Source organism: Amblyomma mixtum, chromosome 10 (genome assembly GCF_055824585.1).
Source record: "Amblyomma mixtum isolate Tamu chromosome 10, ASM5582458v1, whole genome shotgun sequence".
Lineage (NCBI taxonomy): Eukaryota > Metazoa > Arthropoda > Arachnida > Ixodida > Ixodidae > Amblyomma > Amblyomma mixtum.
In genome coordinates this window covers 172,820,087-172,837,855 of record NC_143021.1, presented here as the reverse complement: position 1 = coordinate 172,837,855, position 17,769 = coordinate 172,820,087, and the positions used below count along the sequence as shown (strand labels likewise).

The 17,769-nt window shown below is 47.0% G+C and overlaps 1 protein-coding gene across 1 annotated transcript in view; it reads right to left on the bottom strand.

Annotated features, from left to right (window-relative positions):
* LOC149327750 (calcium-activated chloride channel regulator 1-like) overlaps positions 1–17,769 on the bottom strand; it is an 884,343-nt gene that overhangs the window by 600,336 nt on the left and 266,238 nt on the right. The window lies entirely within an intron of this gene.

Sequence of the window (17,769 nt, the reverse complement as noted above, 5' to 3'; positions counted from 1 at the left end):
CCAGACACAGGAACGGGGTTGCGAACGGCCACATATCTACAAACATCCTGGGAGAACATGCTCTAGTGATTAGGCACAAGGTAGGTGAGTAGGTGGGTGGGTAGTTAGGTAGGCAGGTAGGTACGTAGGTTGTTAGGCAGGGGGATAGGTGAATATGTAGGTAGGTGGGCTGGTAGGTAACTAGGTAGGTGGTTAGGTAATGGGGTAGGTGAGTATATAGGTAGGTGGGTTGGTAGGAAAGTAGGCACGTTGGTGGATCGGTAGTTAGGGAAGGGGGAAGGTGAGGTAGGTAGGTGCCTAGGTCGGTTGGCTGGTAGGTAGGTAGATAGATACGTAGGTGGGTAGGTAGGTAGGTAGGTATGTAGGTAGGTGGTAGGTAGGTAGGTAGGTAGGCAGGTAGGTAGGTAGGTAGGTAGGGAAGGTATGGTAAGGTAAGGTAGGGTAGGGTAAGGTAAGGCAAGGTAGGTAAGGAAAGGCAGGTAAGGCAAGGTAAGCTAAGGTAAGGTAGGGTAGGTAGGGTAGGTAATGAAAAGTAGGGTAAGGCAAGGTAGGTTAGGTAAGGTAGGTAAGGTAAGGTAAGCTAAGGTAAGGTAGGGCAAGGTAAGGCAAATAAGTTAAGGTAAGGTAAGGTAGGGTACGTAAGGTAGGGTAAGGTAAGGCAAGGTAAGCTAAGGTAAGGTAGGGTAAAGTAAGGCAAGGCAAGCTAAGGTAAGGTAGGGTAGGTAAGGAAAGGTAGGGTAAGGTAATGTAGGTAAGGTAAGGTAAGGCAGATAAGTTAAGGTAAGGTAAGGAAGGGTAGGTAAGGAAAGGTAGGGTAAGGTAAGGCAGGTAAGGTTAAGGTAGGTAAGTTAAGGTAGGTAAGGTAGGTAGGTAAGGCAAGGTAGATAGGTAAGGTAGTTGGTAAGGTAAGGTTAGTAGGTAAGGTAATGTAAAATAGGTAGGTAAGGTAAGGTAGGTAGGTAAGGTAAGTAAGGTGAGGTAGGTAGGTAAGGTAAGGTAAGGTTCGTAAGGTAAGGTAGGTAAGGTAAGGTGAGTAGGTAAGGTAGGTATGCAAGGTAAAATAGGTAGTTAAGGCAAGGTAGGTAAGGTAGATAGGTAAAGTAAGGCAGGCAGGTAAGGTAAGGCAGGTAGGTAAGGTAAGGTAAGGTAGGTAAGGTGGTTTCCTGGACTTCGTCAAGCTGCGTTAGCAGCTTTTATCCAGAAAACCATCCAGAAATATCTGGTGAATAAAATGAATTGAATTGAAGGTAGGTAAGGTAAGGTAGGTAAGTTAAGGTAAGTAAGGTAGGTAGGTAAGGTGAGGTAGGTGAGGTAGGTAAGGTAGGTAGGTAAGGTGAGGTAGGTGAGGTAGGTAGGTAGGTAGGTAGGTAGGTAGGTAGGTAGGTAGGTAGGTAGGTAGGTAGGTAGGTAGGTAGGTAGGTAAGGTAAGGTAAGGTAAGGTAAGGTAAGGTAAGGTAAGGTAAGGTAAGGTAAGGTGAGGTGAGGTGAGGTAAGGTAAGGTAAGGTAAGGTAAGGTAAGGTAAGGTGAGGTGAGGTGAGGTGAGGTGAGGTGAGGTGAGGTAAGGTGAGGTAGGTAGGTAGGTAGGTAGGTAGGTAGGTAGGTAGGTAGGTAGGTAGGTAGGTAGGTAGGTAGGTAGGTAGGTAGGTAGGTAGGTAGGTAGGTAGGTAGGTAGGTAGGTAGGTAGGTAGGTAGGTAGGTAGGTAGGTAGGTAGGTAGGTAGGTAGGTAGGTAGGTAGGTAGGTAGGTAGGTAGGTAGGTAGGTAGGTAGGTAGGTAGGTAGGTAGGTAGGTAGGTAGGTAGGTAGGTAGGTAGGTAGGTAGGTAGGTAGGTAGGTAGGTAGGTAGGTAGGTAGGTAGGTAGGTAGGTAGGTAGGTAGGTAGGTAGGTAGGTAGGTAGGTAGGTAGGTAGGTAGGTAGGTAGGTAGGTAGGTAGGTAGGTAGGTAGGTAGGTAGGTAGGTAGGTAGGTAGGTAGGTAGGTAGGTAGGTAGGTAGGTAGGTAGGTAGGTAGGTAGGTAGGTAGGTAGGTAGGTAGGTAGGTAGGTAGGTAGGTAGGTAGGTAGGTAGGTAGGTAGGTAGGTAGGTAGGTAGGTAGGTAGGTAGGTAGGTAGGTAGGTAGGTAGGTAGGTAGGTAGGTAGGTAGGTAGGTAGGTAGGTAGGTAGGTAGGTAGGTAGGTAGGTAGGTAGGTAGGTAGGTAGGTAGGTAGGTAGGTAGGTAGGTAGGTAGGTAGGTAGGTAGGTAGGTAGGTAGGTAGGTAGGTAGGTAGGTAGGTAGGTAGGTAGGTAGGTAGGTAGGTAGGTAGGTAGGTAGGTAGGTAGGTAGGTAGGTAGGTAGGTAGGTAGGTAGGTAGGTAGGTAGGTAGGTAGGTAGGTAGGTAGGTAGGTAGGTAGGTAGGTAGGTAGGTAGGTAGGTAGGTAGGTAGGTAGGTAGGTAGGTAGGTAGGTAGGTAGGTAGGTAGGTAGGTAGGTAGGTAGGTAGGTAGGTAGGTAGGTAGGTAGGTAGGTAGGTAGGTAGGTAGGTAGGTAGGTAGGTAGGTAGGTAGGTAGGTAGGTAGGTAGGTAGGTAGGTAGGTAGGTAGGTAGGTAGGTAGGTAGGTGGGTGGGTGGGTGGGTGGGTGGGTGGGTGGGTGGGTGGGTGGGTGGGTGGGTGGGTGGGTGGGTAGGTGGGTAGGTGGGTAGGTGGGTAGGTGGGTAGGTAGGTGGGTAGGTAGGTGGGTAGGTAGGTGGGTAGGTAGGTGGGTAGGTAGGTAGGTAGGTGGGTGGGTAGGTGGGTGGGTAGGTGGGTAGGTGGGTGGGTAGGTACCATAGGTAGGTGGGTGGGTAGGTACCATAGGTAGGTGGGTGGGTAGGTACCATAGGTAGGTGGGTGGGTAGGTACCATAGGTAGGTGGGTGGGTAGGTACCATAGGTAGGTGGGTGGGTAGGTACCATAGGTAGGTGGGTGGGTAGGTACCATAGGTAGGTGGGTGGGTAGGTACCATAGGTAGGTGGGTGGGTAGGTACCATAGGTAGGTGGGTGGGTAGGTACCATAGGTAGGTGGGTGGGTAGGTACCATAGGTAGGTGGGTGGGTAGGTACCATAGGTAGGTGGGTGGGTAGGTACCATAGGTAGGTGGGTGGGTAGGTACCATAGGTAGGTGGGTAGGTACCATAGGTGCCGACCGATCGTCGTGAAGTTCGCGTCGTTCAAAGTTAAAGATAGCATTTGGGCTCAGAGAACAAAACTGAAGAATACAGGCGTGTCTATACAGGAGGACTTTTGCAGAGCAACTAGGCTTTCGCGGAAAAAGCTCATGGACTATGGTAAAGCAAGTGGCCATAAATACAACCTGCGTTACAACAGGCTGTACGTAAACAAAAAATGCTACGTATATTCTGCCGACACGGATGCCGTATGCGAAGTTGAAGCGCCTAGCGGGCGTGCCTCTGAAAATGACGCAACAGCCCCGCCTGCATCTCCTCCGCCTGCATCAGATACGCCTGGATCAACTTCTAACTCAGGTTCACCATAGGAAAACGCAGCCGTTCAGGCATTACCGAATCCAGATTACTCGATTCTTTTCACTAACATTCGCAGCATTTTAAATAAACGAGACTCATCAGCTCTAGCCGACACGTGTTTTGCCGATGTGATTGTCCTGACCGAAACGTGGCTGTCTGAAAAAGTTGATTCTCGGGAACTGTTCACTTGTGAAAAAAATTATAACATTTATAGATTTGATCGCTGCGAGCGTGTTGGTGGTGGTGTTTTGATTACCGTATCAGATGAAATTGCTTCCTATAGCGTTCCCGTGAATTCTTCACTGGAATTTCTCTGCACTTGCTTACGTTTGAACCACAAGGACGTTTTATTCTGTGTATGCTATCGACCACCTAGCTCACAGCCTTGCTTCTGCGATGACCTACATGACGCCATTAATTCGGTCCTTTCTAAGTTTCCGAGGTCTCCTCTTTATATTTTTGGTGATTTCAACCTTCCCGCAATTTCATAGAACAGCCCCTCTTTTCATCTCTTACGTCCTTTCTCAGAATGTTCTGCATTCATTGAATTGTGTTCCACGTTCAACCTTGATCAAATCGTTAAAGAACCAACCCGTGTTACTCAGACATCTGCCAACATACTTGATCTTGTGCTAACCACTTCTCCTGAAACTATATCTTCAATCAGCTTTCTTCCGGGCTTAAGTGACCATAGTGCAATCCACCTAACTATGCCTTCACGCTCGGCTCGCTCACCAAAAAGATACAAGCTACTTAGGAACTACAACAAGGCGGACTTCCAAGCTAGTGGGCACGGCGGAGGCGTTGGAACCATGCGGCTAACAAATCCGTTCCTGTTTTTTGTCCAGGCCGTGTTTTTCGTGAACGTGGAACCCGCATCACAGGGGGCGTACCACGACAGCACTGGAAATTGGACCGACCATCGTGTTTCCGGCGTGATCTCTTCATCGGAATGCATCGCGAAGACCAAAATGATAGGACTGCGCAACTGGACACCACTACTGCATGCGCATCGCACGCCACCATCGACTACGTCACCAGTCACAGCACATAAAAGAGAAGCTTCTGCCCGGTTCGCGACCAGTGGGCACGGCGGAGGCGTTGGAACCATGCGGCTAACAAATCCGTTCCTGTTTTTTGTCCAGGCCGTGTTTTTCGTGAACGTGGAACCCGCATCACAGGGGGCGTACCACGACAGCACTGGAAATTGGACCGACCATCGTGTTTCCGGCGTGATCTCTTCATCGGAATGCATCGCGAAGACCAAAATGATAGGACTGCGCAACTGGACACCACTACTGCATGCGCATCGCACGCCACCATCGACTACGTCACCAGTCACAGCACATAAAAGAGAAGCTTCTGCCCGGTTCGCGACCAGTGGGCACGGCGGAGGCGTTGGAACCATGCGGCTAACAAATCCGTTCCTGTTTTTTGTCCAGGTAAGAGACAAACAGCCTGTTTACTCTTACCGCAGTGACAATGTGTGCCTACTGCTTCTGCCGTGCCCACGGCCGTTAGTTACGCTCCTTACAGCAATGTATCATTGTTTTGTTGACGTGCTTGCTATGTGTGGTGACGTAGAACCAAACCCAGGTCCTTCGACACAGGAAATGCTGCAGACAATAATGGAAGATCTTAAACAGCTGAAACAAAATACAAGCTCTACTAACACGAGACTGTCTGCTATCGAAAAGAAGCTAGACGATATTTCCTCAACGGTTACTGACTACACCTCTAAAGTAGAATCACTAGAAAAAACTGTCGACAGTCTACTTATGAAAGTAGACGACCTAGAGAATAGAAGCAGGCGGAACAACCTAATTGTGTTTGGCGTTAAGGAAACCGAGGACGAAACGCCCCAAGACCTTGAGAACATGGTCTGCAAGGATGTTCTTCTGGACCGGTTGAAAATTTCGGATGTGGCTATTGCGCGTATCCACAGAATAGGGAAGCCAGCTGAGGACAAATGCAGACCAGTTATCTTTAAGCTAGTTGACGGGAGGGTCAAAGAGAGAATTCTCAAAAGCTGTAGAAATCTGAAAAACTCAGGCTATAGTATATCCGAGGACTTCTCCCCTCGCGTTCAGTCAATACGAAAGAAGCTTTGGGAAAGTGCGAAAGAGCAAAGGTTGAAAGAAGAGAAGGTCATGCTCAAGTTTGACAAAATTAAAATAAACGGCAAACTGTATCGATGGGACGACGCCCGCAATGAAAGAGTTCCCTGCGCTCCAAAGTGATGGTCTGTTTCCAAACTCGTGTCCGCACAAAGTAACACACAGAGCTCAGGAGCACTAAGAACACAGACATCCTTGAATTCCTTTTCCGTGCTTAACATTAATGCTAGAAGCATAGTAAATAAATTCGACGAACTTGAAAGCCTCCTCTTCACACACGATCCTGACGCTGCTGTTCTGACAGAAACATGGCTTCATGATGCAATTCCGAATGATGCAGTTATCACATCCGATCAATACGAAATCGTTCGTCGCGACCGCACTTCAAGAGGGGGCGGTGTCGCTATTCTGATAAAGAAAGGCATTGACTATACGCTGATACCGCATCACACCAATACTGAAATGGTTTGGGTTGTTCTCCGTCTTCTTCAGCTTAGTCTTTTAATAGGTGTTATTTATCGACCACCGAATGCTGATACTTCTGTACTGGACAACTTGCACGACTTTTTAAATGAACATACAAAGCGCTATAGCCATGTCATCGTATGCGGCGATTTTAACTTGCCAAACATCAACTGGGATTCTCTGTGCGATCAAACTTTGTGTGCTAACTCGGATGCTTTGCTCAGCATTGCTTTCAACTATAACTTAAACCAGGTTGTTCAGAAACCTACGCGCATTACAGAAAATACCAGTTCTCTTCTTGACCTAGTATTTATATCGGACCCTGTTAGTCAATTGGGCTTTTCGACAGATGTCTTTCCCGGAATATCAGACCATGAAGCGGTGCTCTTTAAAAGCGAATTGCTGCGACCAGTAATTGTTCATCAGGCAGGAAAAGTGTTTCGCGACTTCAACAATGCTCAGGATGAAAGCGTTCTAGATCAGCTTGAACTTACGTATGAATCCTTTGCCAAAAAATACACTGATGGGCGTACAAGTGTGAACGACTTGTGGTTAGAATTCAAAAGTACGGTTCATCAATGTATCAACAAGTACGTGCCGCTTAAACATAAGAAGCTGAAAATGGCGTGTCCCTGGATAACACGCGAGATCATACAGTTAAAACGTCGCGTGAAGCGCTTATCAAGGTCAAGCAATAAAGTTGGTGGTGCTTTGCCGGCTCTTCGGGCTGAACTGCGTTCAAAAATAAAATCTTCACGGTACCACTTTTTTAATGTCAAGATGCACAATTTTCTAAAAACTGACCCCCAAAAGTTCTGGAGGCATCTGTCACAGAAAAAAGACCCGGTTAACAAACTTCTCATTAACAACACAGTTGTTACCGACTCCCTCTGCTTAGCGACTGCCTTCAATGAGCACTTTTCTTCTGTATTCCTGAGTAACAGCAACTCAGTCTCCGAATCTCGAACTAGCCATTTCAATCTGCCAGACCTAATTATTAACGAGGAGGGTATTGTTTCGGCTCTATTGGAGTTGAACACAAAAAAATCCTCTGGACCAGACGATATCCCTAACGCTTTTCTGTACAGATATGCTGAGTGGTGCGCTAAATACCTTTTCATTATATTTACTGAAAGTCTCGGGACAGGAGAAATTCCAAACGATTGGAAAACAGCAAAGGTGGTACCCATTCACAAATCAGGAGACAAGCTTTGCGTGAAGAATTACAGGCCAATTTCTTTGTTATGTACGTCCAGTAAGGTATTAGAACATTTTATTTTCAAGCACATAAGTTCATTCCTAGAGGGAAGCGGTTTTTTTATTGAAAGCCAGCATGGGTTTCGGCAAGGCTTGTCGACAGTGACGCAGCTTATTCATATTACAAATGAAATTATGATGACGCTAGACAATAATGGACAGGTAGATTTAATTTTCATTGACTTCGAAAAAGCGTTTGACCGGGTATCGCATGGCAATCTTTTGTTAAAAATAAGGTGGTGGTTAAATAATCGGCAAGTAGTACAATGGTTAGATTCCTACCTTACACAGCGGCATCAGTTTGTTCAGATATCTGAATCTAATTCCACAAAAGCGCCAGTACTTTCAGGAGTTCCCCAGGGCTCAGTCCTTGGGCCGCTTCTCTTCCTTATTTATTTGAACGACCTGTCCTTCAACTCACGCATACGCTGTCGGTTCTTCGCCGACGACTGTGTTATATACCATAGTATCACATCAGTCGAAGACCAGGCACTCCTAACCGACTACTTAACAGCAGTTTCCAGCTGGTGTTGTACTTGGCAAATGGGTATAAACAGTTCAAAATGTGGAAAAATGACAGTAACACGAAAGAAACAACCGCTCCAATGCACATACAAAATCAATGGCCTTCCGATCAACTCAGTTACTCAGGTGAAATATCTTGGGGTAACCATGACATCCAACCTGAACTGGAGCGTACACATCCAGTCCATTGTCTCAGCAGCGTCCAAAAAACTTCGGTTTTTAAAGCACCGCCTAAAGCATTGCACGAGCAAAACTAAACTGACAGCATACACATCACTTGTGCGTCCAGTGCTCGAATACGCCGACGCTGTATGGGATCCGCACACAAAAACGGATATAAAAATTCTTGAAGGCGTCCAGAGGAAAGCACTCCGGTTTATTTACCACGCTTATGGTCGGCAGGTCTCGGTATCTGATTTGCTCAACAGATCTGGGCTTCCCACGCTTGAATCCCGTCGAAAGCAGCACCGACTAAAAATGTTGTTCAATATCATACATAATAAAACAAAACTGAATTTTCAGAGTTACATGCAATACAACACAACACGCCCCACCCGTAACAAACACGAACGGACTATCTTGATGCCACGATGCCGAACAAAAGCATATTCTTGTTCCTTCTTTCCACGCACCATTTCCGAGTGGAACCGACTGCCAAGCGATATCACCAACCTGGTATCTTCAGAATCTTTTTTGTCTGCTGTTTCGGCTCATGTATCGCAGTAGCGCGTCTAGTACACAGTGTATTTCGATTTCCTTGTTTTTATTCTGTTCACTTAGTTTGTTTGACGTCGGATGATTTGCCTGTACTTTTTTGCTTCCCGTTGGTCTTATTGAATTTTGTTCTCGTACTGTAATCGCCCTTTGTTGCTGTTATTTGGTTGTTACTACTTTGTAACTTTTTCTTCTTTTTCTTTGCGCACTCCTGCCTTGACCGCCAAAGGGCAGTCGGCAGTATTTATGAAATAAATAAATAAATAAATAATTAATGCAGAGCTCGAGCGCTTTTCCGACACCTTCCCGCAGTTCTGGAGTCGTTCCATTCAAGAAAACTGGCACATATTTAAAACGAAGGTGAACGATCTCATAAATGAATATATTCCCACTCGTCGCGTTTCCTGCTCCAAACAAGCACCTTGGTTCAGCGTATCGCTAAAGCGCCTCTTAAATAAAAAAAAGCGCATTTTCCGGCAGCTGAAAAAATCAATAACTGCTGATAAGTGGCACCTATATCGTGCTGTCGCGTCACAGTACAAGCACGCGCTGCAGAGCGCTAAGCATGTTTTTTTATCATGACACACTGCCTCATTTGCTCGTTTCCAACCCACAAAAATTTTGGAACGTCGTTAATATGCGCAAAACAAAAGAGGTCCGACTTTGCTCCATAAATAATATCCCGGTTCCCCCTCACAAGTGCTGCATTGCTTTGAACAATACATTTTTCTCATCCTTTAGTAATTCCGTTGTGTCCACCTTACCCGATATTGCGGTTTCAGAATCTGTTCAGATGGAGCCTATAACTATCAATGATGAAGGTGTTGCCAGTCTTATTCAGAAAGGAAAGCTTGCTTCAGCTGCAGGGGTCGACGGTATTAGTTATAAGTTCTTGAAAAGTACATGTTTATATTCATCCATGATGTTGTCCGAAATTTTTACGCAGTCCATCCGCAGCGCATCACTACCTGACGACTGGAGGATCGCCAAGGTGGTTCCAGTCCACAAGTCTGGGGACGTTCATAATCCTAATAACTACAGGCCTATTTCCTTAACATCTATTCCATGCAAACTCCTTGAACATATTATCTATTCACACCTTGTTGACTATCTGGAAGCTAATTCGTTTTTTACAGATTCACAGCATGGTTTTCGTAAGCATCATTCATGTGAAACTCAATTAATTGCATTCACTAATGACTTGATTTTAGCTCTGGACCACTCTTCTCTCATTGATTGTATATATATCGACTTTGCAAAGGCTTTGACACCGTGTCACATCAACTGTTACTTTATAAGTTAAGTAAATTAAATATTGATAATGGTATTTTAAAGTGGATTGAGTGTTTTTTAAGTAATCGAAGTCAGTATGTAAATGCTAACGATTATGACTCCCCCATTTCCCCCGTAACCTCTGGCGTTCCGCAAGGATCAGTTCTAGGACCTCTTCTTTTCCTTATCTATATTAATGATCTTCCTTCCTCAGTTACTTTCAAAATAAGACTTTTCGCTGATGACTGTGTTTTATATAGAGAAGTTACTAACCAAGATGATGTATGCGCTCTTCAAAATGTTCTGAACATAATTGTAACTTGGTGTAATACCTGGCTTATGAAACTAAACGTTAACAAATGTCAATTAATGAGAATTACGCGCGCGACTAATCACAACATTCCGTGCTCATACTCTCTCGACGACACCCCACTGACCCAAGTTAACAAGTATAAGTACCTTGGAGTTCAAATAACAGATGATCTGTCCTGGAAGGCTCACATTGAATATATTATATATACTAACGAGGCCAACCGCATGCTTGGCTTCATCCGTCGTAACTTTTCCCTTGCCCCTATCCCTGTGAAACTACTGCTCTACAAAACACTCGTCCGTTCAAAAATTGAGTACTCTGCTCCAGTGTGGGACCCATACACTAACTCTCTCATTGGGTTGCTTGAATCCATTCAAAATCGCTCTGCAAGGTTCATAATGTCAAATTACTCCCGCCATGCCAGTGTTTCAGAAATGAAAAGAACGCTTAGTCTTCCGGATCTTGCCATACGGCGCCGCATTTCGCGCCTCTGCACATTTCACAAAATATATTACGGCAACGAAACCTTAAAGCAGTCCTTGTTTACTCCTCCGGTGCACATATCGTCCCGCAGAGATCATCAACTAAAGGTGCACATTCCACAGTGCAGGACTGTCCAATATCTAAATTCCTTCGTCCCCAGAACAGCCTCGGACTGGAATCACCTGCCCTCCACCGTCGTCGTCATCAATGATTCTCAGAAATTCAAGGATACTGTTAATGGTTATGAATTGTAACTGTTTATTTGTTTGTTTCTTTGTATTTATTTTTTTTGCCTACTCCTCTCTGTAACGCCTGACCGGCCTTGAGAGTAATAAAATGAAATGAAATGAAATCACTGCGATATTACCAGACAAAGCCCGTACGGACAAAGCTCTGCGGAGGCCTGCTGCGAGGTAGTGATGCGTCGTCACTTTACAACATGGCGTCGGTCGAGTCTGTTGTGTCTCCTGTGTGCTCTACACCAACAGTGCAGTGTTTCCCCAAGCAGGCGAAGCATGTGGCTTTAAATGTTCTTGAAGCGCTTCGCGTCGAGTGCGGGGGCAGTTCGAGTACAAATGCGCTCATCAAGACGACGGCAAAACTCACGCAGGTGAGCGAGCGAACGCTTTACAAGTGGACAACGGAGACGTTGAAGGCGGGCCGAGTGTTGTCACCGAAGAAGCGTGCTGGCGGAAGAGGCCGCGACCGGACGAAGAAGCTGGACGATTTTGACCTGGGCATGTTGCGAAGAGTGGTACGCAGCTTTTTCCAGAGAGGGGAAATTCCAACGATCGCGAAGGTGGTTGCGCATTTCGAAAGGACGACACGCTACCGACCGTGTCCGCAGCGACAATGCAGATGATGTTGAAGAAACTTTGTTTCCGATACAAGAAGCGCTCTCGGAATGCGATGTTAATCGAAGCGCCCCACATTGTACAGTGTCACCGCCGGTACCTGCGCCAGATAGCGGAGCTACGACGCCAGGGTAGGCCTATTTTCTTCACCGACGAAACGTGGGTTAACGCCGGCCACACGCGAAGTCGAGTGTGGACTGACTGCACCATCCAATCTGCACACCAAGCGCATCGATCCGGACTGTCGACTGGTCTACAAAACCCCAGTGGCAAAGGTGGCAGGCTTATTGTGACGCATTGCGGTAGTGAGCAAGGTTTTGTCGAAGGCGCAGCAGAAGTTTTGCGAGCAAAGAAAAGCTCGGGCGATTACTACGAGGAAATGAACGGGGAACACTACGAAAACTAGTTCTCCAAGAGACTTCTCTCACTACTACCACCCGGCAGCGTTATGGTGATGGACAACGCGCCATATCATTCTGTAAAGCAGGATAAAGTGCCGCGGATGAGTACCCTGAAAAAGGACATACAGGCTTGGCTGTCCGGAAAAGGTGTCGCGTGGAGCGGCGGCATGGTGAAGGCCGAGCTCATGCAGCTTGTCAGCAGTGTGAACACAGGTGGGGAGCGATACCGTGTGGACTGCATTGCTGAGGCTGCTGGCCATCTCGTTGTGCGCCTGCCACCGTACCACTGCCAACTGAACCCGATAGAGCTTGCCTGGAGCGACGTCAAGGGTTTCGTGGCCAGCGAAAACAAGACGTTTAAGCTCCAAGACGTCGAGTCTCTGGTTTGGCAAGGCATCACGCAAGTGGCCATTGAGAAATGGAAGAATTACGTGCAGCATATTATCAGTGAGGAATATGTGATGAGAAAACTGGACCACATCATCGACGATGTTGTTGACCAGGGACCGGCCATTGTTGTCAACCTGGAGGACGACACAACCAGCAGTGCTGAATTGAGTTGTGATGAGGACGATGAGATGATCGAGCCCGTTTAACGTGCGTTGACTATCGCGCAGCACATGGGCTTGTTTGTATTTCGCCACCATCGACATTCGGCTGCCTCGGCACGCTGGAGTCATTAAATTTACATGCACATGACACGATTACTGAAATTTACTGTGACGTGATAACGGAGGAACTGATGAGAAGAGGTCGTGATAAAAAAAAAAGTGGGGCTAATCCCTTTGGAAAGGGCGTCCGCCTGTCCAAAAACAAACCAAAGAAAGAATAAAAATACATCAAGCGCCACCTGCTAGAGGGTAGAAAGAAGCTAACTACTAGTGCGCCTTCCTTCATATGGAACGAGCCACCTGGACATCAGGTGGATGGAGCCACAGGCGCGTAGGAACACACTAATGTAGTGCGCGCCATCCTGATTGCACGAGAGAGCTCTACCTTTCGTAGTGCTGCAAAAATCATGTGAGACGGAGTATAGGTAGGTTATTGGTTTGTTTATTGGGTTTAACGCCCTAAAGCGACTCAGCCTATGAGGGCGCCGTAGCTACGTGGGTAGGTGGTTGACTGGGTAGGTATGTGTATAGTTTAACGCGATGCGTGGTCGGCTTCAGCGGTGGCATAGTGTACTCGTGCCTTGGCTAGCGAAGTTTGTTTTTCGCGCCGGCGCGGATTCGATTCCCACTCTCAGCAGTATTTATTTTCTTGATGTACTGTTTCCCCACGGTCACCTGCAAGGTCAAGGTCGCAGAAACGTTTTGAGCTGGTTAGACCTCGTGAAGTAGTGTTTCACCCTAAAAAGGGGACGTGTCCATCAGCGACAGGGAACAATTTTGACAAAGTAGATTTATGTGGGTTCTAAAAGCAGCATTTGAGAACATTTTTTCTTAAATAAGCGTGCGCTAGTGTATTCAGAGGTGATATCTTTTATTTGGGTGCTTTAATTTATAAAGACGATTGCCTGGTATACAGTATGACTTGAGAGCGTTAATTTGTTGTTATTCTTGGTGCCTAGGTAGAGGAGTTTTTAGCTTGTATGTTTGGTGTTGATAAGTCAGCACGATGTGTGAAAGCGTGCCACTGTAAAATACGAAGAAAGCATAAGCGGCAAGCCTCGGTGTATTTAGTTTATAAAGATTTAATGTCTCTAAGCTATCCTAACGTGTAACTGGGCTCTCACAGTAAGGAATGTCACTAATGGCTCTCATCGCTGCTGCTCTTTCTTCCAATATTGGCACGTATCATTGTAGCGTCCGTTCGTTCGCGCCCAAGGCCGCAGGAAAGGGTTGTTATCATTTTTGTTTGTGACGCGAGAAGCGACCGGACTAATCTGGATTGATCATAGCCATGAAGAGCTGCATCTACGTTTTTCTAGATTACTGTAGATGATCGTGACCGATTATCTCGAAGTTTCCTTGCTGGCTTGAAATTGTGCGATGCCGCGAGCGGCGGGCATTCGTAGTTCGACGACTGACGTGCACGTTTTTCGCTTACGCCGCCGCCGAGTGATTCAGTTGTTCTGCCGGCGCAAGTCAGCCCAAATAAAGAGCTTAGTTTGCAAGGCTTGCTGCTGTCTTCTTCGCTGCTGGATTGCCGTCACTACAACGTGACATCTGGTGGAGGTGCAGAGTAGCCTTCTATGTACCGGAAACCCTCAGCAAGTCGCAACGCCAGCCCTTCGAGTCATTCACCGGAGGACTTGACTCCAGTCCACCGCACAATCCGACGTCTGCAAGGGGACGCACCTGAGTTCGGGATTCTGCCGGACTGTCACAAATTTCGGAGCATTCTTCAAACAAAGAAAAACACCGCCGCGCGCACGGCGTCTCGCCGGCGCGAGCCGAACGGGGGAGAAGGAAAACCCCCGCTGCGTCATGGCTCTCTCTCCCCTCCACTACCACTCACCGACACGGCGTGCGCCGAGGGAATGAGTCATCCATGCCGAAGATTTCTCTGGAACATCCAAGTAGCTTCTACTGCTGACCGGGGGAAAAGGGCGTAGCCTTGCGTGCACTATGACACGTCCCCCTCGCCCGTCGGTGGCGCCACGCCATAACTAGCCAGAACCTTGGCGAAACGTCTCCTGACTTTAACCAATGAGGACGCGCGGCGGCGAGAGAAAGGAAGGGAAACTACACGGGAGATGCTGCGTGTATGTGCGCGCCTACTTTGGCGCGGAGAACAAACAGACGTGAGAGCGAGCCTATAAAAGAAGTATGTTGACCGCTGTCAAGTCAGTCCGGACCGCCGTTTAAGCTTCATCGAAGCGCGCCCGTTCGACTCCCGGGAAAACACCACTCGGCCAGCATCGGGCCAACGAGGCAACGTTCGCCAGTCTGCGGGACGGCATCATCGTGGACCTCTGGTCGTCGGACGGCCGCAGTGCCCGGTGAACAAATTGTGTTTTGTTTGTTTGCCTCTCTCTTGTGTTAGTGCACTTTAGATGCAATATTGCCTTTGTATTGTATTCTCTCTCTCGAGTTTAGCCTTGCACGAAGTGCATAGTTTGGTTAATCACTTTGTATGTGCTTGTACTAGTGATTGTGAAATCCTCTGTATCGTCTCGTTGCTGTATAAACATTGTAGTACCGTATTTTCCGGTGTATAAGACGCGGTTTTTTGTCAAAAATCTTGCTGGTGCGTCCTATACAAGGGTGCGTCTTATATGCGAATTTTTCGTTTTTTTTTTTTGCGAGTTCAGAAATTACTCAGGTTCATGCTCAAGCTGTTTTCACCGAAAAAAAAACTCTACCAATGATGCGGTAGTAACACGGTTAATACTTCAATACTTCAATACTTCAATACGGGGACCGCCGTGCGCAACTTTTTTTTAGGTGAACTTTATCATGAAACGGCGGGGATGACGACTTCCAGAATCGCAAACACGCGGTCGTTTCGGAGGCGCAAGCAAAAGTAATGTGAAATTCCAAAAGATGGCGACAGTCACGCTTCTCGCCATTGTCAAAACAAGCCAAGCCGGCGTTCTTTTTTAGTCATTCTTTTCAGCTTCGCAACCGCGTACGTCATGGAGGGTGTACGTATTACGTCTGTGTTGGTGACTTCGGCGTGTGTTTTCCACTACCTACACCTGTCGTGCTCGGTCTTACTACAGTATGCCACCGAAGTTGCGCAAGAGCTACACCGCAAAGTTCAAATTATCTGCGGTCGAGTATGCTACCGAAAACGGAAATCGGGCTGCGGGCCTACGGAGCTTTTATGCGATCAGATGAGTCCATCCATGGTTCATTTCGCGATGGTCGAGTAAGCGTGTTTAATTAACCCTCACTAGACTAAGTGGGTAAATTGGGGTGCGTCTTATACACGGGTGCGTCTTATATACCAACTTTTTCAATGAGAGCCTTCATATATGGCGGGTGCGTCTTATACAAGGGTGCGTCTTATACACCGGAAAATACGGTAGTAGTAGTAGTAGTAGTAGTAGTAAAAGACTTTTAATCGACCATAATTTATAGGCCGAGCATGTCGACCGCCTGGGCGACCAGAAGCCGCTGTTCATCTTCCCCTTCAGCGCCAAGCCAGTCGAGCCAGGTGGTGATGGATAGAGAGGGTGGGGGGAAGGTACCCGACTGCTGAGCAGCCGGGCAATAGAAGAGGCAATGTTTTGTTTGTGAACTTTCGGCTTCGACCCATTCTCTGGCTTGCGACCAGCGGAAGCTGGGCACCGAACGCCCAAAAACCTCTTGTCACTTGGTAGCTGGTCTCCGCTGAGCTTGCCACGCTGAGTCGAGGGCATCTCCTTTGAGTCCGAGACCGCTACCCCCACACGCTGTAAGGGTGTCTGGGAGCTTCACGCTAAAAGTGCGCGAAGTGTGGGTGACACGGACCCTACCCGGAATCGAAAGCCAGCAGCAACATCCGCCATGAGCTTGCCCCAGACGTCGACTCTAGTCGTTCGGCAGCAGCCCCGGGTACCACCAACCTTCAACGCTTCGCCTGGCGCCGACCCCGAAGAATGGCTGGAACAGTTCGACCGTGTGGCTGTCTTCAACAACTGGAATGATGCCACTAAACTTAGGTACGTCTTCTTCGCCTTGGAGGGACCAGCAAGAATCTGGTTTGAGAATGAGAAAGCTAGCCTGACGAACTGGGAAACCTTCAAGGAGAAGCTTCTGAATATCTTCACATACGTCGTGCGAGAGGAGAGAGCCCAGCAGCTCCTTCAGTCTCGCATACAACACCCAAACGAGACCGTTGTAGTCTACACTGAGGAGATGAAGCGTCTCTTCCGGCGGGCCGACGCAAACATAAAGGAAGAGGAGAAGGTGAAGTTGCTTACGCGAGGAGTTAAAAGCCACTCTTGGCCGGCCTCGCCCGCAACCCACCGAAAACCGTCGCGGAATTCGTAGAAGAGGCATCCACTATGGAAAAAAATTCTGTGGCTTAGCTTGGTTAAGCCCGGTAATTGCGAAAGCAATATCCGTACGTACGCCATAGTACAGCTGGTAGTGTAGCTGGTGGTGGTGCTTGTGGTTAGACTTGTGGTGATGCATCGGTTATACAATCCAATTCAATCCAATGCGATCCAATCCAATGCAATCTAACCCAATCCAATGCAATACATTGCAATCCAGTTCAATTCAATCTAATCCAAACCAATCCAATCTCATCCAATCTATTCCAATCCAATCCAATTCAATCCACTCCAATCTAATCCAATCCACTCCAATGCAATCCAATCCACTCCAATCCAATCCAATGTAATGTAATCTCCAATCCAATTCAATCCACTCCAATCTAATCCAATCCACACAATCCAATCCAATTCAATCCACTCCAATCTAATCCAAACCAGTCCAATGCATTCCAATCGACTTTTATCCAATCCAGTCCAATGTAATCTAATCTCCAATCCAATTCAATCCACTCCAATCCAATCCAAACCGATCCCATCCAATCCATTCCAATCAAATCCAATTCAATCCACTCCAATCTAATCCAATCCACTCCAATGCAATGCAATCCACTCCAATCCAATGTAATCTAATCTCCAATCCAATTCAATCCACTCCAATCTAACCCAATCCATTCCAATCCAATTCAATTCACTCCAATCTAATCCAATCCATTCCTATCCAATCAAATGGAATCTAATCTCCAATCCAATTCAATCCACTCCAATCCAATCCCATCCAATCCACTACAATCTAATCCAATCCACTCCAATGCAATCCAATCCACTCCAATGCAATCCAATCCAGTGTACTCTAATCCAATCCACTCCAATGCAATCCAATCCACTCCTATCCAATCCAATCCAATGTAATCTAATGTAATCTAATCTAATCTAGTCCAA